The sequence below is a fragment of the Thermobia domestica genome, chromosome 7 (genome assembly GCF_964235325.1).
Source record: "Thermobia domestica chromosome 7, izTheDome1.hap1.1, whole genome shotgun sequence".
NCBI lineage: Eukaryota > Metazoa > Arthropoda > Insecta > Zygentoma > Lepismatidae > Thermobia > Thermobia domestica.
In genome coordinates this window covers 173006561-173031216 of record NC_137460.1, presented here as the reverse complement: position 1 = coordinate 173031216, position 24656 = coordinate 173006561, and positions in this window count along the sequence as shown.

The following is a 24656-nucleotide window of genomic DNA, read 5'->3' as shown; positions in this document are numbered from 1 at the left end:
CGGAATTTTCGTAACTTGTGAGACATTTTTAATTCTAAAGTGATTCCATTCAATAGGTCGAAAGAAGTGTATTTTTCGGTAGTAAACCCCTGCTGATAGTTAGTTGCGGACATATTTAAGAATACAATGACAGAACGGAGTTGTAATATGTAAGATATTTTCAATAGAGACATGAGTATTCAGTAGAATAAGGATTTTTTGGATGCTGAAGTAGACTCTTGCTGATCGTATATTGAACGTTAATTTCTGACATATTTAAAAATGAAACGAAAGATCGGGACTGTCGTAAATTATCAAATATTTGGAATTAAAAAGCATGTCAATTCACTAAGGCGAAAGGGGTGAAGGGAAGATTAAGCAAACTCTAGCTGATCGTTACTTACTGACATATTTAGGAATAAAATGAACAACGGAACTGTCGTAATAAGTCAGACATTAGCAGTTTTTAAGTTAGTTCATTCAGTAAGGAAAAAGGGATGATAGGAAACTAAGGACATTCTTGCTGATCTGTAGTTTTTATTTATCTAAGTATGAAATAAAAAACGGAAATGTAAATTGTCGGATATTTTCATTTGAAAAGTAAGGCCCTTGAGTATAATGAAAGGAGTGTTTCAGTCATAAAGAAGAATAGAATAAAAGAATAAAGGAGTGTTTCAGTCATAGAATAAAATAAAAGAATGGAATAGTCGTACTTTGTATATATTTACACCGAGAAATGAGGAAAGGAGTGTTTCAAAGTTGATGCAGTCCCTTGCTGATCGTTAGTTCTTGAAATATTTAAGTTTAAAAGGAAGGAACGGATTTGTCGTGCATTGTCAGACATTTGAATCTTAAAAGTGTCTATTTAGCACTGCTAAAGGAGTTTTCGGAAGTTAAACACACACTCGCTGATTGTTTGTTGAAAACATATTTAAGAATGAAATGAAACAAGGGAATTGTTGTACATTGTCAGTTATTTACATTTGAATAGTGAATTTATTTAGCAGGGAAGGAGTGTTTGGAACGTGAAGCAAACTCTCAATGTACGTTACGTAATTACATATCTAAGTATAAAAAGAAAGTGTGTGTCTATTCCGGAAAACCAAAGGACAGTATGGAGAATGAAAAACGATCTTGTTCACTTTTAGTTACTGTTATATTTAAGATTTAAAAAAATAACAGACTTGTCGTAATCTGTCAGATATTTACATTTGAGGAGGGATCCAATGTATATGCCAAAAAAGCTTTTGTAAGCTAAAGTAATTAGACTCTTGGTTATCTTTAGTTACCAGCAAATATAGGAGTAAAATGTATGAACGGAATTCTCGTAAGTGGTAAGGTATCTACAATTGGTAAGTAAATCCATTCTGTAGACGGAAGGAGTGTTTGGATGTTTATGCAGAGTGATGCCTCTACCTAGTTAATGACATTCTTAAGAATATAATGAAAGAACAAAATTCTAGTAGATATTCAGATATGTACAATTGAAATGTGAGACCAATCAGCAGGACGAAACGAGTGTCTGGTAGCCGACCAGAATCTTGTAGGTTGTTAATAAATGCCATATTTAAGTAGAAAAAGAAAGAGGTGAATAGCCGTAATTTGTCAGCTATTTATAATTGTTAAGTGAGTCCACTCAGAAGGTCAAAAAGAAGTTTCTGAAATGATGCAGCCTATAGTAGATCGTTAGTTAGACATACATTTCAGAAATTAAATGAAATAACATAACAGTCGTCAAATATCAGATAGTTACAATCGATATGTGAGTCCATTCAGTTGGGCGAAAGGGGAAGTGGAAGCTGATGCAGACAGTAGCCGATAAATTGTCAGATATTTACAATTGTAATGTGATTGCACTCGATAGGGCGAAATTTGTGTTTTTGGAAGCCGAAGTAAAACTTTGCTGGTCGTTAGTTACTGACATAATTAGAATAACGGAATTGTCGTAAATTTTAAAATGTTTATTTTGAAAAATGAGTCAGCTATCAGGGCGAGAGGAGTATGTAGAAGATAAAGCACAATCTCGCATATCTTTAATTAATTACATATAAATATTTCAGAATAAAATGAAATGACGTGATTGCTGTAATAATTCAGATTTTTCGAAATGAAAAGTGAGTCCATTCAGTAGGGTGAAAGGGGAGTTAGGACGATGATGTAAGAACTTGGAGAACATTTTTAGTGACATATGTGAGAATAAATTAAAAGAAGTGATATATCGTAAATTGTCAAATATTTACAATTGAAAATTGAGGCAATTCTGTAAGGGGAAAGGAGAGATTTAGAAGATTAAGTGTGCTCTAGTTGATCCTTTGTGACTGACAAAATTAAGAATGAAGTGAAAGAACGGAACACTCGTTGATTGTTACAAAATTTGATATTCAGAATTTGGCAAAGGGACTGTTTTAAGGATGATGCAGATTCTTGCTGATTGTTAATTACTGCATATTTAAGAACAAAATGGAAGAACGGATTTCTTTTAAATTGTCAGATATTATAATTGAAGATTGCTTGGTACATTAGATTATTCGGATTGAAAACACAAAAACATAAACAACCATGAAACAGAAGTGTATGTACGCAGTTTATTGATATTGATATTATATCACAGTGACAAGTAGGCCCCACCACTTTGCCGTTGCGTTAGCAAAAGGGAACAACTACTGTCGTAGAGTGGGGTTGAATATAAGATATTGACAATAATATTTGCTGCTATTGAGCACTAGAAACATGGGAAAACGAAATAGAAACACGAATGTGGGAAAGCCTTCTACAATATAATTAGATAGTTGAAAGAACGATATTTTTAGAAATAGATAAAGGAACAATAGTAGACTTCAACTATGTAAATCGAGTTAGGAGGGATGTTTTTATATCATTGTATATCATGGCCGCCATCTTGAAATCCGCCAAATTGGATCGACGTCAACGTTTTTCAAATTCAAAGATGCCCTTGTGAAGTATCAAACAACAATGATGTTTTCCACCCAATCTCATACACTAATTATTTTGTCCATATCTTGAACGGTTTACAACTTTTCCTTCTGAGTTCGGCTGAGTTCTTTCAATGTTGAAAAATTCGTTGCTTGTAGCAGGTAACATATAACTATAGTGACAATGAATATAGCTCCAGATATAGCATTCTTCCTGGACAAAGTTCTCAGCATTTATAAAATGGTCAAAACAGAATTTAGCAAAGTACCATGACCACCTAATAAAAAATGAAACGTCACAAATATCAAAAAAGTTAATGCTGGGAATATTGAAAGTGTGCTTTTTAGGCACTTCGAACCATTCGATCGGCACATCAATATATACTGATTTACAAAATGCTTATTGAATCATTCCTGTGAAGCGAGGAGACTGAAATTGATTCTATACAAGGGAATGCAGAATGACAATAGTATCTCTGTCATGCTGTTTTGAATGGAAGTGTTCGTCTTTTATTGGATAATCACATATAGTACGCCAATGTTTTGTATTATCTAAAAAAAAAACATTCACAGGTTGAAATATGAAGGCGGTACCTTTAGGAATTTGTCACACTTCCACAGATTTCCCAGGTGGAGCTATTGTACTTCGCACCTCTTCATTATTAAATAATTCTCAGGTATCCAGCATAAGTGAATTCCTGCTCCCTGTATTCCACCAATAGCAATTCACATATCATTCCGCTTCCACACTAGCTTCTTGATTGTTTATCTCATGATGTGCCTCCTCTAGAATATCCAGAGTGTATTCCATTTCGAATTCCAATTCTTTATCCGCTAGGAATCTAATTATGTCATCTGCGATTTCTCTTTCCTCTTCTGATATATTTGTTGCATTGTGCTAGAACCGTAATGTCTGTAATTGTTGCAGGAGGTACATAGCAATGTTTGCCTTGTTTATTGCCATGGTGTGTCGTTTTTTAGTCTATAATTATTGGCTGCACACACACACACACGCACGTACCTCACAGAATTACAGGCTTAATGCAATAAAGGAAATAACTATTTCTCAAACACTTCCAAGTTCACGGGTAGAACTCACAGTGAGAATAATACATTTCCTGCACTAGTTCCCTTAGAAAGAATTTGTCAATGTAGAATGGTACACGATGTACGAAATCTTCTACCTTATACCGTAGCTGCTACGACCAGAATTGCCATTGGCAACCAATATTACTATTCTCTTCATCGTGCTGCCCCAACTGCTTATAGTTTCAGTTCGAATCTACAAACGCACACACGAAGTGGCGAGATCAGAACTACTTTATGAATGCTGAGGACTTTCATTTCTTGCATTGCCGTAATTTTGTTCAGTAAGAATGTTGTCTCTAATTTTGTTCATTGCCATTGTAGTTATCTGTTATCTGCTAGAAACAACGAATTTTTCAACATTGAAAGAACTCTAATTTGTAAACCGTTCTAGATATGGACAAAATAATTAGTGTATGAGATTGGGTGGAAGAAATCATTGTTGTTTGATACCTCACATGGCCCTTTCTCCATTTGAAAAACGTTGACGTCGATTAAATATGGCGGATTTCAAAATGGTGGCCATGATATGGAATGATATAAAAACATCACTCCTAACTCGATTTATATAGTTGAAGTCATAACTATTGTTCCTCTATCTATTTCGAAAAAATATCGGTCTTGCCACTATCAAATTATATTGTAGAAGGCTTTCCCACGTTCGTGCTCTATTTCGTTTTCCCATATTTCTAGTGCTCATTAGCAGCAAACTTATTGTCAATATCTTAAATTCAACCCTACTCTAGGACAGTAGTTGTTTCCTTTTGCTAACGTAACGGCGAAGTAGTGAGGTCTACTTATAAGTTATTCAGATTGAAAACAAAAAGCTAAATAAAAATTGAGAAATTCATATGCAATTTACACGACTTCTTTTCAGTTTTTACTGAATGGTGGTTCATTCTAGATGTACTTATTTTATTCTTTTTGGCAGATATGCACATTCTAATATTGTAGTTAACTACCTCCTGTTAATGAGCAAAAAGATTTTCCCTCGGAGCAAAAGATGTTTTGAGAAAATCATGAAGGAATTCATGTTTCAAAACCTCGGCTACCTTTTGACATGCAGTCAGGTGCCAATAAATGACAATTGAGCTTTAACCTTGAGAAATTTCCGGAATTAGTAAAGTTTCCCACTGATGAAGGGAGCCGATATAGCTAACGGTTTTACCAAAACAGACAGAATGAACAAATACGTACAACCATATCCTGAATTTCTGTACGTGCTTTTTCTTATTCACACCTTCCTTCACCACCCTTGTATGAGGGTACTGTTCTGGCCATTGACCTCCAAGAAAAAATCTTGTGAATCTATGCGTCTTTATGTCCAGTCATAAAAACAGACCATCTGCCTCTCATATGGGAAATATAACAAAAAACTATTTTTTTCGTGGAGAAGATACGCCGGTAAATTTATCATTACCATCATAGGGTAAACATTGCTTCAGTCTGGCCAACTTCCAAGATAGACAGATGGCCAACTTATACACTAGTAAGTAAGAAAAGTCTTATTGGAAAATGCACGTTGAAGACTAACCAGGCCAAGATAAGCAGGTGGCCAACTTAGAGAGGTGGCCAAGTTGACAGGTTTCACTGTATTTACAATTTTATGTGAAGCATTTAGTAGGACTAAATGCGTAATTAGAAGCTGATGCATAAAGTCGCTGATCACTGGGAGAAGACATATTTAAGAATAAAACGAAAGAAGGAATTTCTTTTAAATTGTCAGATATAATAATTGAAAATTGAGTCCAATCTGCAGGGCGAAAGCGTGTCTGATAGCTGAATGAGAGGTTTGCTTGTCGTTAGTTAACAGTGGCGTATTTACGAATTTGTTTCGGGAGGGGCTTTGCTAATTTTCGGGGGGGAGCTTTGCCTGGAAATGTGAAAATTCTGCAAGGTATTTCATTTACTTTACTATACTAAGTAAGATTTCGGGGGGGCTTAAGCCCGGAAGCCACCCCCCTAAATACGCCACTGTTAGTTAGTGACATATATAAGAAGAAAATTAAAGAATGCAAATGTCGTAAATGGTGTGATATTTACATTTGGTAAACGGCTTCTTTCAGTAAGGCGAAAAGACTGTCGGGAACATGACGCATTCTTCAGTAGATCGTTAGTTAATTACATATTTTAGAATATAACGTAATAACTGAATTGTCGTAAAATGACAGATAGCTAACTAACTAACTAGCTAACTAATTAGCTAACTAACACTATGTCCTACGGACCCGGAGGTTCAATGCCGTGTTCATAAAAGCTCTCCACTGTCTTCTATCCGTAGCTAACTGCATCCAGTTTCTACTTTTTATTCCAATCACTGCGACATCCATTTTAATATTATCCTCCCATGTGCGCCTAGGTCTTCCTAATGGTCGTTTTACGATTGGTCTTCGAGTCAAGACTTTGAAAGCGTTTCTACTTTTTTCCATTCTAGCTACATGACCCGTCCATCTAAGCCTCCTAGACTTGACGACTCTCATAATGTTGGGTAAATCATACAAATTTGAAGTTCCTCGTTATGAAGTATCCACCATTCCGAATTCCCGTTCCTCTCGATCCGAATATTTGTAACAGGATCTTGTTCTCAAATACTTTCAGTCTATGTTTTTTCCTCAGAGTGTGACCATTTTTCGCAGCCATACAAAAAAAATCATGATTATCGTTTTGTAAGCTTCAAATTCCTCGACAGAATTCACGACGACAAGAGATTTTGAACCGAATAGATACACGAATTCCCTGCTTTTGGTCGACATTTTATTTACCCGTGACTATGATTTTCTTCTGTTAATATTGATTTTAGATATTTGAAACTATCCACTTTATCATAAGTATTTTCAATATTTTAACGCATGACTAATTTGCTGGATTCCGGTACCGACGCACTTCCATGTATTTAGTTTTTTCTGTATTCGGCATTTACTTCTAAACCCATGTACTTGCAAGCCTTTAATAAGATCTCTGCATTTCTTTCTATTGTGCTCCTATCGTCACCTATTAAATTTACATCAGAATATGCCATAGACTGGTGAATACCGTTTAACTTTAGGCCCTGGTTGCTATCTTTGATTCTCCTTATAGCGTATTTGAAAACGAAGTTAAATAATAATTGGGACAACACATCTTGTTTCAGGCCATTTTCGACGTAAAAACTCGCGGACGAAAATTTTCCTACCCGGACCTTACTTTAGGATTCATTTAAACATATCTTAATTAATCTAATTAGCTTTTTCGGTATTCCTAGTTCTGTAAGAACGTTGTATAAGGTTTCACTCCTAACCGAGTGGTACGCCTATCTAAAATCAATAAATAACTTTGTACCGTGGTATTGTATTTCCACCTCTTTGGAGCAGTTGGCTAATAGTAAATATTTGGTCGATAGTTGAAGTTGATCTATTTCGTATAAGGGGGCGCGGTGTCTCAGTGGTAAAGTGTTTACCTGTAGTGCTTGGGGTCCCGGCTTGGATCCCAGCCCCCGCCAGGTGAACTTTGTGGTGGACAAACACCGTGCTCGTGGGGTTTCTCGGGGATCTCCCGTTTCCTCCCACTTTCTTCATTCCACCATTTCACTCATCTCTCATCATCACCGTCTCCTTTAGCGTAACCGGCACATCCGTGGGACGTAAAACTCAAAGATTTCATTTCATTTTTTCGATTTCGTCTAAATCCGTACTGATAATCTCGAATAATTTCATCTGCGAAAGGGGCCAGTGTTGCTAATAAAATGTTTGAAGACATTTTATAGGATATTGACACAAGACAAATGCCTCGATAATTATTACAGTTAGTTTTGTCGTCTTGTGAATTGGAACAATTATTGACTCTTTCAACTCTTGTGGCGATTCTTTTTGTTCCAGATAAGGAGAATGAGTTTGTGTGTCCCTTTCGAAAATTTTTCGCCTCCATCTAAAATTAACTCAGCCAGAATTTCATCTAGATCCAGAGATTTGTGTTTCTTTAATTTTTTTGTAGCGGTTCCTACTTCTATTCGTTTGGGTTGTGGAATATATGATTCTGCGGTGTGTATCTCCTTTTCTCCACGCACACTAGATTTGGTTGTCTTAAACTAATCGTCAAAGAAATCTTTCCATCTATTTAAGATGCTATCCGTGTCAGTGAGAACTGTACCGTCAGATTAATATATAAGCACGAGGACAATAGCCTTTCTTAAATTCGTTGATTCCTTTATACATGTCGTGTACGTTTTTATTATCACTATTATCTTCAAGTTCCTTAATTTTAACTTTCAGAAAATCGCGTTTCTTTGTTCTAAAAGTTTTGGAAGTCTCCCGCAATATATCTGCGAATATTTGTGTAGTTATTTCATTCGGACTTTTTAGCTAGCGTAATGTTGAATATTTTTCTTCTCTGCTACTTTTATGCATTCCTACTCAAACCATGGTTTTTTCCTACGTGTTTCCGCGTGTCCCAATTTTTCCTTTGCTGAAATGGTACGTTGTCTGGAATTTCAGTCCAGGTATCCTCGACACTAGCGAACTCCGAATCTTGCAAAGCCGAGAATGTATTCGAAACTTCAATCTGGTATTACTTTCTTACCTGGCTCTCTTCTAATTTCTTGAAATTGAATCTCTAATAATCTGAATATTTACAAATGAATTGCGATTAAAATATATGAGGCCAAAGGAATTTTCGGCAGCCGAAGTAGACACTTGCTGATTTTTACTAACTGACGTATTTAGCAATAAAATGAAAAAAAAATTGTTATAAATTGTCAGATATTTACAATTGGTGAGTCCATTCAGTAAAAGGGAAAAAGGTTCCGGAACGTGAACTTAGTAGATCGTTCGTTACTTACATATTTAATAAAGAAAATTAATAGCGGAATAGCCGTAAAATGTCATATATATACAATTAAAATATGTGTTTATTCAGTAGTGCGAAAGAAGGGATTGGAAGGTCAAGCATGCTATTGTTGAACATTACTTAAGGTCATATTTAACAATGAAATGAAAGAACTAAATAGTCGTACATTGTAAGATATTTGTTTATGGAAAGTAGCGAAGTGAGTGTTTCTAAGATGAATCAGACTTGCTGATGTTAATTACTGACATATTTAAGAATAAAATGAAGGAACGGATATGCCGTAGTAAGATTTACGATTGAAAACTGAATTCAAGATATTTGCAATTGATTAGTGAATTCATTCAGTAGAACCAACGGAATGTTTTTAAGATGAAACATACTTCTGTTCATACTTACTCACCATCCTATTTAAGTTTAAAATGAAAGAACGGATTTCTCATTTTTTGTCAATATTTACATATGAAGACTAAGTCTATCTAGCAGGGCGAATGGAGTGTTAAGAGGATTAAGAAAATTTCTCGTTTATGGCTAGTTTATTATATATTGAAGAATAAAGAACGGAATCGTTGTAATCAATCAAATATTCACTATTGTAATGTGTTTATTCTGTAGAATAAAAGGAGTGTTTTGGTGCTGAGGTAGACTCTCAATAACCGGTAATTGTCAACATGTTTATGAATCAAGTAAAGAAAGGAATTGTCGTATATTTTCATATATGTACATTTTATACTGAGTCCATTCAGTGTGGCGTAGGGTGTGTTTCAATGTGGATGCAGCCACTAGCTAATCGTTAGTTACTGTATTTTTAACAATAAAATGGCAGAACGGAATGGCCGTAATTTGTCACACATTTCCAAGTGAAAAGCGACTGCATCCAATAGTGTGAAGGGAGTTTTTGGAAGCCGAAGAACACTCTTGTTATTGTAAAATAGTTACTCCTTAATAAAATGAAGAAAAATACACGAAACTGTTGTAAATTGTCTGATATTTTGTAGTGGATTCTGATTCTATTCAATGGGACACAAGCAGCGGATCGGTTGACCCTAGCTGATCGCCAGTTAATGACATACTTATGTTTCAAATGAAAGAAAGTAACTGTCGTACATTTTGATATATTTCCATTGGAAAAGTGTGTCTATTTGCAATATCGAAAGGACTGTTTGGAAGTTGAAGCAGACTTTTGCAATTCGTAGGTTGAAGACATTTAAGAATACAATGAAATAACGGAAAAGACATAATATGTCAGAAATTTACAATTGCACTGCAAGGCCCGTGCCGATCATTTGTTTGCGACATATTTAAGAATAAAATGAAAGAACGCAATAATCATGAATTGTGTTATATTTACAACTGAAAAGCTTGTCTATTCAGTATGGCAGAAGAAGTGTTTCGAAGCTCTACTAATCCCTTGTTGATCGTTGGTTGAAGTCAAAATTGGGATTTAAAAAAGGATGGAATAGTTTTAACTCTCAAATATTTATCATTGAAAAGTGAGTCTATTAATTAGAGTGATAGAAGTGTTAAGAAGATGATGCAAACTCTTGCTCAAGTTAATTCCGACAGATGAAAAATAGGAAATAAGGGAATAGTCGTTAATTGTTAGAAATTTACAAACAAAAAACTAGTTTATTTAGCAGGGCGGAAGGTGTGTTTCGGTATATAATTCAGGCTCATGAGTGTTATTTACTGGACTATTTTAAAATAAAATTTAACAATGGATCTCTCGTACGAAGCAGAAACTTCCAGATGTTTACTTACTAACATGTTTATTAAGAAGTTGAACGAGCGGAATTGTCGAAAATTGTCAATATTAACAATTTAATTGAGTCGATTTAGTAAGCCATATGGAGTGTTTGGAAGCTGTACCAAATTCGTGATGATCCTTGGTTGAAGACATATTTAAATATAATATCAAAGAACGGATTGTCGTAAATTGTCTGATACATAAGTAGAGTAATCTTCGTTTCTCTACCACTTTCAATTAGTGCTTCTACCTTTTTTAATTACTTTCAGTACATACTCTAGGTACTCTATGTACATATTGTCGTTGAAGTAATGAATATTGTAATTACTCTAAGTACTCTCATTGAAGTACAAAGGTTCAATTGAACTTGAATTATTACGGCTTTTTTTTACCGGTACTTTAAGAACAATTACTTGTATGCAACTTATCTTTTTACGTGGCCAAACTGTAATTCATAAGTACCCGTAATATACCTTTTATTTTGAATTAAACTTGTGGTAGTATGCTAATTACGAACCTTTTGCCATTAATATTAACATACGGCTGAAGGACACTTACTCACCCTCCATACTCACCCTTCCAGGAGAGCAGGAAGCATTCTTTCTTCTTTGAAGACCATTAACTTCCAAGGTCAAACCTGGTCGGTTTAACTGCTTCGTACTCTTTTATAATCATATACGGAGTTGATTTGTATGTAAGAAATATAATTAGTGATCTTTTATAATTGTTTGGTAGGGATTATAATATTTCTACTTTTACATAAGTTCAGAATAATTTTGTTGCGTGTAATGACAACATTTAAGTACATAGGGTATGTATAAAGAATTAGTAATAAATTAATTTAATATTTAATTGTATTACATGGATGTGATACAGCATAGTAATTCTCTTTGCTTGGTTGGAAGAGAGGGGAAAAAAACGTGAATGAATTCTTTAGCGATTAGCACGCGGAAAGACGGAACGGAAAAAAGGATGAAAAATTATTTTTTTTCTTTGGCGCAACCGAATAAGGTCGCCGAGGGTTTATGTTAATTTATTTTTTGTTTCGTATTGTTTGAGAGGAAACCTACATCTTTGAATTGTCTGCAGAATGTAATTTATATGAATTCATGTCATTGTACCACCATAGTCGCTTAGTTATATCTATTAAGAAAACGATTATACAGGTACATTAGCAGGGACAGCTGATTGGGTTTTTGTAACAGGTAGCAAGGGTCTTATTTCTGTTTTTCACTCTCTCTCTTTCTTTCTTTCTCTTTCTCTCTCTCTCTCTCTCTCTCTCTCTCTCTTCATCTCTGTATGTGTATGTGTGTGTGTGTGTGCTTGACCTTCAGAACTCTCACACAAAGGATTTTTATATTTATTTTTTACCCGTTAGGAAATATGTTATATATGAGCTGGAGTAGTGGGATATTTTGATTAAAATATATTTCATTATTTAACTGCACATAAACGCACAAATAGTTAATAAGACATATTATGAAGAATGAAAACACACTTATTTCTTATTGATTGTGTATTAATGTTTGACGTAAAGATATGTACGTGTTTGTATTTCGAAAGTGAAATGAAGTATTTGAAGTTTTACGTTTAACGAATATACTGGCTATACTAAAGGAGACGGTGATGAGAAATTAATGAATATGGTGGAATGGAGAAAATGAGAGGAAACAGGAGAACCGCGAGAAACCCTATGCACACAGTGTTTGTTAACCACAAAGCTCACTTGGTGCGCTGGGATTGAACCAAGTACCCCTGCACCAAAGACGAACTTTACCATTGAGTATTGCAGCTCTTGTTTGTATTTGAGTGTACTTTCTTACGATTATATTTTCGGATAAATGAGAGGAATTAATAAAGTACACATTTATAATTTGGTGGAGCGAGAATGTAGAAGGACATGGGAGAACTATTGGCACAATATTTTGTACTAGAAATACACTCGAAATAAACGAAAGCATTTCGTTACAGAAGTGACTTAGTTTATGGATAGTACTATTTACTGCTTACGAAGTTTTGGTACCAAACATTTTATAAGGAAAGAAATGTATTGTAGGTGAATAATGTTTGCAAGCGTAACATGGCACAGTTAGCGGATAAAATTTGGAGTATGGAATTAGATTTTTTATGTATCTGTATACATAATACAGTAAGTTCAAGGAAATTGATCGAAAATAATAAATTGTGTTATATTATTGAAGTTGAATTGAATTTCAGTTTAGCGTCCCTTTTAACAGCGAAGCTATATCAGACGTGGATCTACTGATTAATGTGCAATCCGAACTACATGAGCCCACTGGGAATTGAATTCGGGTTTTTGTATGCTTACCGCTTAGCCACGGAGGAGCTTATTATTGAAGTTGATTGCTTGACTGAAGGATATTGCTTTTAACACTGAAAACCCACAATTATTTTCCACTGAGAGTTCAATAGCGACTATATGTATAAAAAATAGATTAGTAAAGAAGATATATGTAATGCACGTTAGGACAACTTTGGTATCATCTAATCAGTGTAGGTAGCAACATTAATAGTGTGTTTGTTTTTTATTAGGATTAGCTTTTATATAGAAATTGAAACATTCAATTTTCAATAAGGGATACCACCTGGAACACTATAGTTTAGTGAAATTGTTTTACAGCGTCAGGTAGAAGGCAAACAGCAGCCCAAGTGGCGACAACTATTAGCATGACTAAATTATAGGATATAGTGTGAATGAGATATCGAGATGCCTTGTGTATGTAATAATAATAATAATAATAATAATAATAATAATAATAATAATAATAATAATAATAATAAAAAGTGTGGTTAATTTTGACACCTAGAAAATTATGCAATTAACATTTCATAACTCTTTTGAGGGTTGCATATGATCTTCACAGACAGCCTGCTACGATTTTAGTTGAGAAGTGTGCTTAAGTATTGAATGTGTTCATCTATTTTCTTCGTGCTTTTGAATTAGGAATAGAATATGTTAGATAAACTAGAAAATATTTTCACCCATTGCTATGCTATTGAATTGAAATACTGAATTTAATCATTTCAGGAAATTGTTGAGTTACTGTTTTACTGGTTCTTTGAATGACTAAAATTTAAAATCAAGGCTACATGAGAAGGGTGCTCTTATTTAAAGTGGGATTTGAGCTATTACAGTGATTTATAACCGAGGAACGTAGTCCATTTAGAAATAGGAAGAGGTGGACTTAATTCCAAGCAAATGAGAAGTGGCTTGTTTTAAGATAGCACTGGATAAAGCATACCCTTTAACTGGCTTACACACCGTTTGCATGATGTAACTAGCTCTATTAAGAGTTAGGATGGGTTACATGTTAGATATAACGAAAGCTTTACGCAGTATACTTGACACTTATGCTACGTAAAAATAACGTATTTTTAAGTAAAGTTTCATAAGTTTCTTTTTTGGAAGTTTGTGATTTCTGTGAGAAAAAAATAAAAAAAAAATTGCATTAGGAAGTGTGCTGCAATCGATTTTGTATTTATAAAATTATTACTATAATTATATTTGCTATACTTCAAACAAAATCGAGACTTAGCCCTAATAAATGACTGCTTAATATTTTTAACAAAACATATTGCATTCAAATTGTTTTGTTTGAAATATAATTGTGTTCTTATATTTGATATTGAGGAATTTCCGGCTGTACTATGATCGTAAGACTTTTAAGAAGGAAGTGAAGAATAGCAAGCGAAACGAAAATGGCCCCAACTGTGTGTAAATCAGCAATTCACAAGTTTTAATGCAAGTTGGCTACTAGTATGTAACTGACAGATTGTTAGAATTTTGCAGATGCTCGCTTGGTGCAAAGTTAGAGATCAGAAAACTTTTTAAAGTTCCGCAAGTCTAGTGCAAGTGAAGCGTAAACTTGTGCTATGAAGGATGTGACATACTCTGCAATGAAGCAGAAACGGAACTGGTGGATCACATACCTAGAACAGATAGAAGATGGACGAGAAATAACATACATTGGAGTTTCTAGAGATAAGAAGCGATGTACATAGAAGACAATCGAATACAAAATGTATAGATATAACCTGCCGTTTAGCAGAAACTGTACAAATGGAAAAGATCAGCTGATGGAAACATGTAGAAGAAAATGATGGAGACCTTCGTTCAGGAGATGATTGGTATCATTTGAATACATATGAAAGTTACACTTTTATATTTAAGCTGAACGTTACAATTTTTTTCTACAGCGATAGGAAAATGATCTATCAGTTGGCAGCACTGAAAAAAACGTTAGAAGCACAGACGGTGGATGATTTAAATTATTTATTTTTACGTCCTAATAGTTTTTTAGTCTCCCATACATTAATTGTATTTTCGTTTTTTATTATAAACCTGAACATGCAAAGCATTTTGTTTATACAGTTAGTTTTAAATATTTGATATTGTACTGATTGATAAATTATTTTAATTACTAGAAGATAGTTGAAAAGTTTTGTGTAGCTAGACGACTATGGAAACCTTAGAGTATTGTGATATGAGCATGTTTTAAGTTACAGAAGAAGAGTGAAACAGAATCATGATGAAAATTTGTAGAAGGAGAATGTGTAAGGAAATAAGAGATTTGTGAATTTAGAGAGACAATAGAAATCATATTTAGTTATTAAACTAAAATATTTGATAAAGATTTTTAAAATTTTCTATAATTTTATTTGTTATATCCAGTTAAAAATGCGCACGTTATTCACAAGTAATGTAGTTAGACACGTATTTGAAGACATTTAGTGATATTTTGATACATTTTTAAAGATATGCGTGAATATTATTTTAACGAGATATAATTGTTTTGACTATATACCTGAAAAGCAATCATACTGATATGTATTTTGGCTATATGTTTTGTTTTCCAAGGTACTAATACGTGATATAAGCTATTCAGCATTTTATGAACTTAATTTGTTCATCCACTACTAAATTACATCCATCAGTTGCACATTTAAATCAGTAAATTTTTAACTTATGAACCAACTAGTTATTACTGTGAAGACTACGTTCCATCATAATAAATTATAATTAAGCAAATCAATTATTTCTAAGTCTTTAGCAGTGGAGGTTTAGATGTTAACTATCTCAATTGTTCAAAATTGGATTCCAATTGTAAGTGCACTTGTTATGATTACTTTTTGATATTTTAGTTTCATATTTAAGTATAAAGTTTGTTTGTTTATTATCTATATAAGTAAATGTTTGTATTCATACTATTTAAAAGTTCCTATAATACATTTTCAATGAAAGGAAAGTTTTCTGCATTTTAGTTTATCTGAAGAAACAATATGTAGTGTATTCCCCTGCAAGAGAAATGTTTCTGAAATTCAGTTTAACAGAAAAAGTTGGTAACAAAATATGTTAATAAAAATTTTAGTGCAAAAGTTAATGTATATTGTAACCAAAACGTTTCTACATTTTAGTTTCTCAGAAGTTAGAAAAAATGTAGTGTCAATATTCTCCAAGAAAAGTTTCTGGAATTTAGTTTAACAACAAAAAATAAAGGTTTGTAACGAAATGTTAGTAAAATATTTTTAGTGCCAAATTTATTTGTATAGTGTTGTAACAAAAAAGTTACCGAAAAGTTTATTTATTTTTAGTTTATCAGAAAAGTTAAAAAATATATAGTGTAATTTTCTGCAACAAAAGTTTCTGGAATTTAGTTTTAACAAAATGTTAGTAGCATAATATGTTAATAAAAGTCTTTAGTGCAAAAGTTAATGTTTAATGTAACAATAAACATTCTACATTTTAGATTTTTAGAAATGTTAGAAAATATATGTAGTGTAATTGTCTGCAAGAAAAGTTTCTGAAATACATTTTAACAAAACAGTTACTAACATAATGTTAGTAAAAAAAATTTAGTGCAAAATTTTATCTGTATAGTGTTGTAGCATTAAACATTCTGCATTTTAGTTTATCCGAAGAAACAATATGTAGCATAATTTTCTCAAGAAAAGTTTCTGAAATACAGTTTAACAGAAAAAGTTGGTAACAAAACATGTTAATAAAAATTTTTAGTGCAAAAAGTTAATGTTAACGTTGTAACAATAAACATTCTGCATTCTAGTTTATTAGAATCGTTAGAAACAATATGTGGTGTAATTGTCTGCAAGAAAAGTTTCTGAAATACATTTTAACAAAAAGTTTGTAACAAAATATGTTAGTAAAATTTTAGTGCAAAATTTATCTGTATAGTGTTGTAACAATAAACATTCTGCATTTTATTGTATCCGAAGAAACAATATGTAGTGTAATTTTCTGCAAGAAAAGTTTTCTGGAACTGCGTTTAACAAAACAGTTAGTAACATAATGTTAGTAAAACACTTTTAGTGCCAAAAGTTAATGTTTAATGTTCTAACAATAAACATTCTGCATTCTAGTTTATCAGTAACGTTAGAAACAATATGTGGTGTAATTGTCTGCAAGAAAAGTTTTCTGGAACTTCGTTTAACAAAACAGTTAGTAACATAATGTTAGTAAAAAAAATTTAGTGCAAAATTATATCTGTATAGTGTTGTAGCAATAAACATTCTTCATTTTAGTTTATCCGAAGAAACAATATGTAGTGTAATTTTCTGCAAGAAAAAAGTTTTCTGGAACTTCGTTTAACAAAACAGTTAGTAACATAATGTTAGTAAAACAGTTTAATGCAAAAGTTAATGTTTAATGTTGTAACAATAAAAAATTCTGCCTTCTAGTATATAAGACTCACCCCAGAATAAGTGTTTACGCTTTGCTCTCAAGCCAGAAAAAGAAGAAACTCGTATCCACTAAACTTGTGAAATTTGGCGAGTAGCAACTCGAGAAATTTCACTTCCTAATGCAATTTTTTTTGTCACAAAAATCACAAACTTCCAAAAAAGAAACTTATGAAACATTACTTAAAAATACGTTATTTTTACGTAGCATAAATGTCAAGTATACTGCGTAAAGCTTTCGTTATATCTAAAATGCAACCCATCCTAACTCTTAATAGAGCTAGTTACATCATGCAAACGGTGTGTAGGCCAGTTAAAGGGTATGCTTTATCCAGTGCTATCTTAAAACAAGCCACTTCTCATTTGCTTGGAATTAAGTCCACCTCTTCCTATTTCTAAATGGACTACGTTCCTCGGTTATAAATCACTGTAATAGCTCAAATTCCACTTTAAATAAGAGCACCCTTCTCATGTAGCCTTGATTTTAAATTTTAGTCATTCAAAGAACCAGTAAAACAGTAACTCAACAATTTCCTGAAATGAAATGGGTGAAAATGTTTTCTAGTTTATCTAACATATTCTATTCCTAATTCAAAAGCACGAAGAAAATAGATGAACACATTCAATACTTAAGCACACTTCTCAACTAAAATCGTAGCAGGCTGTCTGTGAAGATCATATGCATCCCTCAAAACAGTTATGAAATGTTAATTGCATAATTTTCTAGGTGTCAAAATTAACCATACTTTTTATTATTATTATTATTATTATTATTATTATTATTATTATTATTATTATTATTATTATTATTATTATTATTATTATTATTATTATTACATACACAAGGCATCCCGATATCTCATTCACACTATATCCTATAATTTAGTCATGCTAATAGTTGTCGCTACTCGGGCTGCTGTTTGCCTTCTACCTGACGCTGTAAAACAATTTCACTAAACTACAGTGTTCCAGGTGGTATCCCTTATTGAAAATTGAATGTTTCAATTTCTATATAAAAGCTAATCCTAATAAAAAACAAACACACTATTAATGTTGCTACCTACACTGATTAGATGATATCAAAGTTGTCCTAACGTGCATTACATATATCTCCTTTACTAATCTATTTTTTATACATATAGTCGCTATTGAACTCTCAGTGGAAAATAATTGTGGGTTTTCAGTGTTAAAAGCAATATCCTTCAGTCAAGCAATCAACTTCAATAATAAGCTCCTCCGTGGCTAAGCGGTAAGCATACAAAAACCCGAATTCAATTCCCGGTGGGCTCATGTAGTTCGGATTGCACATTAATCAGTAGATCCACGTCTGATATAGCCTCGCTGTTAAAAGGGACGCTAAACTGAAATTCAATTCAACTTCAATAATATAACACAATTTATTATTTTCGATCAATTTCCTTGAACTTACTGTATTATGTATACAGATACATAAAAAATCTAATTCCATACTCAAAATTTTATCCGCTAACTGTGCCATGTTACGCTTGCAAACATTATTCACCTACAATACATTTCTTTCCTTATAAAATGTTTGGTACCAAAACTTCGTAAGCAGTAAATAGTACTATCCATAAACTAAGTCACTTCTGTAACGAAATGCTTTCGTTTATTTCGAGTGTATTTCTAGTACAAAATATTGTGCCAATAGTTCTCCCATGTCCTTCTACATTCTCGCTCCACCAAATTATAAATGTGTACTTTATTAATTCCTCTCATTTATCCGAAAATATAATCGTAAGAAAGTACACTCAAATACAAACAAGAGCTGCAATACTCAATGGTAAAGTTCGTCTTTGGTGCAGGGGTACTTGGTTCAATCCCAGCGCACCAAGTGAGCTTTGTGGTTAACAAACACTGTGTGCATAGGGTTTCTCGCGGTTCTCCTGTTTCCTCTCATTTTCTCCATTCCACCATATTCATTAATTTCTCATCACCGTCTCCTTTAGTATAGCCAGTATATTCGTTAAACGTAAAACTTCAAATACTTCATTTCACTTTCGAAATACAAACACGTACATATCTTTACGTCAAACATTAATACACAATCAATAAGAAATAAGTGTGTTTTCATTCTTCATAATATGTCTTATTAACTATTTGTGCGTTTATGTGCAGTTAAATAATGAAATATATTTTAATCAAAATATCCCACTACTCCAGCTCATATATAACATATTTCCTAACGGGTAAAAAATAAATATAAAAATCCTTTGTGTGAGAGTTCTGAAGGTCAAGCACACACACACACACATACACATACAGAGATGAAGGGAGAGAGAGAGAGAGAGAAAGAGAAAGAAAGAAAGAGAGAGTGAAAAACAGAAATAAGACGCTTCCTACCTGTTACAAAAATCCAATCAGCTGTCCCTTCTAATGTACCTCTATAATCGTTTTCTTAATAGATATAACTAAGCCACTATGGTGGTACAAATGACATGAATTCATATAAATTACATTCTGCAGACAATTCAAAGATGTAAGTTTCCTCTAAAAGAATACGAAACAAAAAATAAATTAACATAAACCCTCGGCGACCTTATTCGGTTGCGCCAAAGAAAAAAAATAATTTTTCATCCTTTTTTCCGTTCCGTCTTTCCGCGTGCTAATCGCTAAAGAATTCATTCACGTTTTTTTTTTCCTCTCTTCCAACCAAGCAAAGAGAATTACTATGCTGTATCACATCCATGTAATACAATTAAATATTAAATTAATTTATTACTAATTCTTTATACATACCCTATGTACTTAAATGTTGTCATTACACGCAACAAAATTATTCTGAACTTATGTAAAAGTAGAAATATTATAATCCCTACCAAACAATTATAAAAGATCACTAATTATATTTCTTACATACAAATCAACTCCGTATATGATTATAAAAGAGTACGAAGCAGTTAAACCGACCAGGTTTGACCTTGGAAGTTAATGGTCTTCAAAGAAGAAAGAATGCTTCCTGCTGTCCTGGAAGGGTGAGTATGGAGGGTGAGTAAGTGTCCTTCAGCCGTATGTTAATATTAATGGCAAAAGGTTCGTAATTAGCATACTACCACAAGTTTAATTCAAAATAAAAGGTATATTACGGGTACTTATGAATTACAGTTTGGCCACGTAAAAAGATAAGTTGCATACAAGTAATTGTTCCTAAAGTACCGGTAAAAAAAAGCCGTAATAATTCAAGTTCAATTGAACCTTTGTACTTCAATGAGAGTACTTAGAGTAATTACAATATTCATTACTTCAACGACAATATGTACATAGAGTACCTAGAGTATGTACTGAAAGTAATTAAAAAAGGTAGAAGCACTAATTGAAAGTAGTAGAGAAACGAAGATTACTCTACTTACATAGAAGTAAAAATTAGTCCATTCGCTAGGTAGAAAAGAGTGTTTGGAACTTGAAAAATTTCTTGCTGATCTTTATTTGCCTACATCTAGAAGAATGAAATGCAATAATGGAATTTTCGTAGATTCGCAAATATATACAATTGAACAGTGAGTAAAGTCAGTAGGACGAAATTAGGGTATGGAAGCGAAAGCAGGGTCTTGCTGCTCGGTAGTAACTGACGTATTTAATAATAAAATGAATGAACTTATTGTAGTAGTTTGTCAGATATTTGCAAATGTTAAGTGAGGCTATTGAATAAAGTAAAGGAGTGTCTACAACATGAAGCAGGTTCTTGATAATTAGTTACTAACATATTTAAAAAAAATGATACAACAGAATTGTCGTAACATGTGAGAAATATTACAATTGAAATGTGAGTCTATTTAGTGGGGCAATAGAAGTGTTTCGAAGCTGAAGTAGACTCTTGCTGATCGGGAGTTTGACGCAAAGGAGAGCGAAATGAAAGGACGAAATTATGCTAAATTTTCAAATATTTAGACTTCAATAGTTAGTCCATTTTTTAAAGTGAAATCAGTGTTTGCATGATTAAGCAGAATTTTGCTGACCGTAAGTTACTGACATATTCAAGAAAAAAAGAGAATGGAATAGGCCCAAAATATCCGATGTTTACAATTGAAAAGTTAGCCCATTTGAGTAGGGCGAAACGCGTGTTTTGGTATATAAAGCAGGCTCCATTCAGTAATGTTAAAGTGTGTCTGGAAGATGAAGGAGACTCTTGGTGTTTAGTTACTCACATATTTAAGAATAAATTGAAAAAACGAATGGTCGTAATATGTGAAATATATTAGAGTTGAATTGTGAGTCAATTCAGTAGCGCGAAAGGAGTTTTTGTAAGCTGAAGTAGACTCTTACCGATGGAGAGTTTTCGAGAAAAGTAAGAACAGAATTGTCGTAAATTTTCAAATATTTAAAATCTAATAGTTGGTCCATACAGTAAGGTTAAGGAGTGAAAAGAAAGTGAAACAGGCTCTTGATAGTTAGTTGTAACATATTTAAGTATGAAATAAAGTGTGGAATAGTCGTAAATAAAAAAAGATGAAACAATTTGAATATTGCAAATTCTCAGATATTTAACCCTGAAAAGTGAGTACATCAATTAAGGTTAGCGAGTATTTAGAAGATGAAGCATCTCTAGGTCATCGTTATTTTCCAACATAATAAAGAATGAAATGAATTAAAGAAATAGTCGTATTTTGTCGCACATTTACAGTTGGTAAGTGATTCCATTCAGCAATGCGAAAGATCTGTTTGGTAAGTAGAGCATGTTTTGATTATCGTTAGTGGCCGACATATATAAGAATGAAATGAAAGGAAGAAATTGTCGAAAATTCCCACCTATTTACAATTGAAAAGTGAGTCCTAACATTAGGATGGCAGGAGTGTGTGGTAGAATAAGAAAACTCATTTGATCGTTTGTTTCCAACATGTATAAGAATAAAATGAAAGAACGCAAATGTCGAAAATTGACATATTTTTACAACTGAAAAGCGAGTACATTCAGTATGGCAAACGGAGTGGTTTTAAGTTAAAACAACCAGTTTGTGATCCTAGGTCGAACACATACTTAAAATTATAAATGAAACAATGGCATTGTTAAAATTGTCATATATATAACATTGAATTGTGATTCCAAGCGTTAGCGTGAAACGAGTATTTAGAGGTTTGACGCAAGATCGCGCTCAGCGTATTTGCTTACGTATTTAAAAATAAAATGAAATAAGGGCATTGTCGTGAATTGCAAGATATTAACGATTGAAGTGAGAGTGTATAGAGTAGCCTAAAAGCTGACGGAGATTCGTGGTGATCCTTGCTTGAAAACTTATTTAAAGATGGTATGAAAGAGCGGAATTGTCATAAATTATGTGATATTTATAAGTGAAGATTTAGTCGACTCGTTAGCGCGAAAATTGTGTTTGGAAGAAAAAGCTAACTCTTGCTGATCGCAATTTTCCGTCATATAAGAGAATGAATAAAATAACGGAATTGTCGTTGATTGTTAGATGTTTACAATTGTAAAATTGTGTTATTTACTAAAGCAAAAAAGAGATCTGATGAAGAAACGGACTATTATTATCGTTAGTTACAGACATAATTGAGTAAAAGTGAAACAAGGGAATAATTGTAAAATGTCTGTCATTAGTAATTTAAATGTGATTCGATTCACAACCAGAGCCCTGCAAAGCCAGGTACGAAGACGGATCGTCCCGACCCGAATGGATCTGAATTCTGTGCCCGGCTCGATTGGGGAATCTCGAACCAGGCTCTAACCGGGCCGGGCACATTTCTGGCCGAACACTGTAAAAGACGGATCGGAAACTAATGTTGGCAGCCTGTGTTAATCGTAATGTGTGTGGAAAATTAACTCTTTATTCAAGACAGTAAAGTACTGTACTTCTACTACTCTTATTATTACTACTACTGCTATTGCTATAATAATAATAATAATAATAATTATTATTATTATTATTATTATTATTATTATTATTATTATTATTATTATTATTATTATTATTATTATTATTATTATTATTACTTCTACTACTACAACTGCTACGACTTCGCTTCAGAGTTGACATGTCTGGTGGTACATACTTTACAATCTAAAGTACAGAAAAAAAATCGAAGAAATTCTAGTTATTATGGCCAGTCTTCGTAGAACAGATGCTTGACGAGGGGCAATGGTGGCTGGGTAGGTAAAGCACTCACATCTGGTGCTAGAGGTCGTCGGATCGATCCCTCCTCGTGTTATGTGGGCTTTGTGGTGGACAAACATCGTGAGCGTGGGAGTTTCTGGATTAGCCCGTTTTCGACCACTGTCTTCATTCCACCAATTCATCCATCATCATCCATACGTTTTGAGCCGTAATTGCCTAAAGAACATATGAGAAAGTCAAGTCCTTGACCTACTAATTAGAATTTTTTCCGCTACCATTAGACCACGGAGGCTGAAAGCATGAACTGGCGTGTTCATAAGATTAGCGCAATTTATAGTAATGTTCAATTAGCACGGCAGATTCCAAATCATATTACATGTTCTTGTATTCTTTATAATTCGATGCTACAATAATAATAACAAAAAACAATGATGAAATAAATCACCCAGACCCCAGGATCGATGAAGTGTTCCTGGAACGGTTTGTAACAGGTAAATAACAGAGCTATATGACGGAATGCGAGGCAGTAAATAGAAACAAAATCCACACATATCATTGTTGAACGAAAAATACCTAAAAAGTCCCATGAATGAAAATTGTATAGATATCAGTTATGAAAAATGCCTCTTAACATCACATATAATAGAAGGGATAGTTGATATAAGAAAATGAAAATACAATGTTTCCTAAGAAACCAATAGTGCAAAATGAACATCGCTTTACTGTATGTCCTTGTACGCATCGAATAGCACGGAAACAGAGTCAACAGTTTCAGGCTTTAGAGCATTTCTCCGTTCCTGAGTACTAAAAGCTCTATCAGTAGACGCACTAGAAGCACGGATGACGAGATACTGACGCGCTAATTTACACAATTTTGGTAATGTTTGTTCTTGTTGCTTCCACCACTGCAGTATATCTAGTTCTCTTACACATGATGACATGTTGAGGTAGATGCCTACTTCATCATCAAATTCACCAGAGACTGAATGTCTATCTTTCCAATCCATTAGTTTATTCTTCTTGGTAGGTGGTTCCAAGTTATGCTAACTAGTCTAAAGGAGACGATGGTGATGAGAAATAAATGAAACAGTGGAATAAATAAAGTGGAAGGAAACAGGAAAACGCCGCGAACCCCAACACGGTGTTTGTCCACCACAAAGTCCACGTGGCGAGAGCTCGGATCAAACCAGGGACCCCATACACCAGAGGTGAACGCTCAACCACTGAGGCACCGTTCCAGGAACACCTAATCGACCCTGATGATTAGGTGATTTATTTGATCATTATATTTTGTTA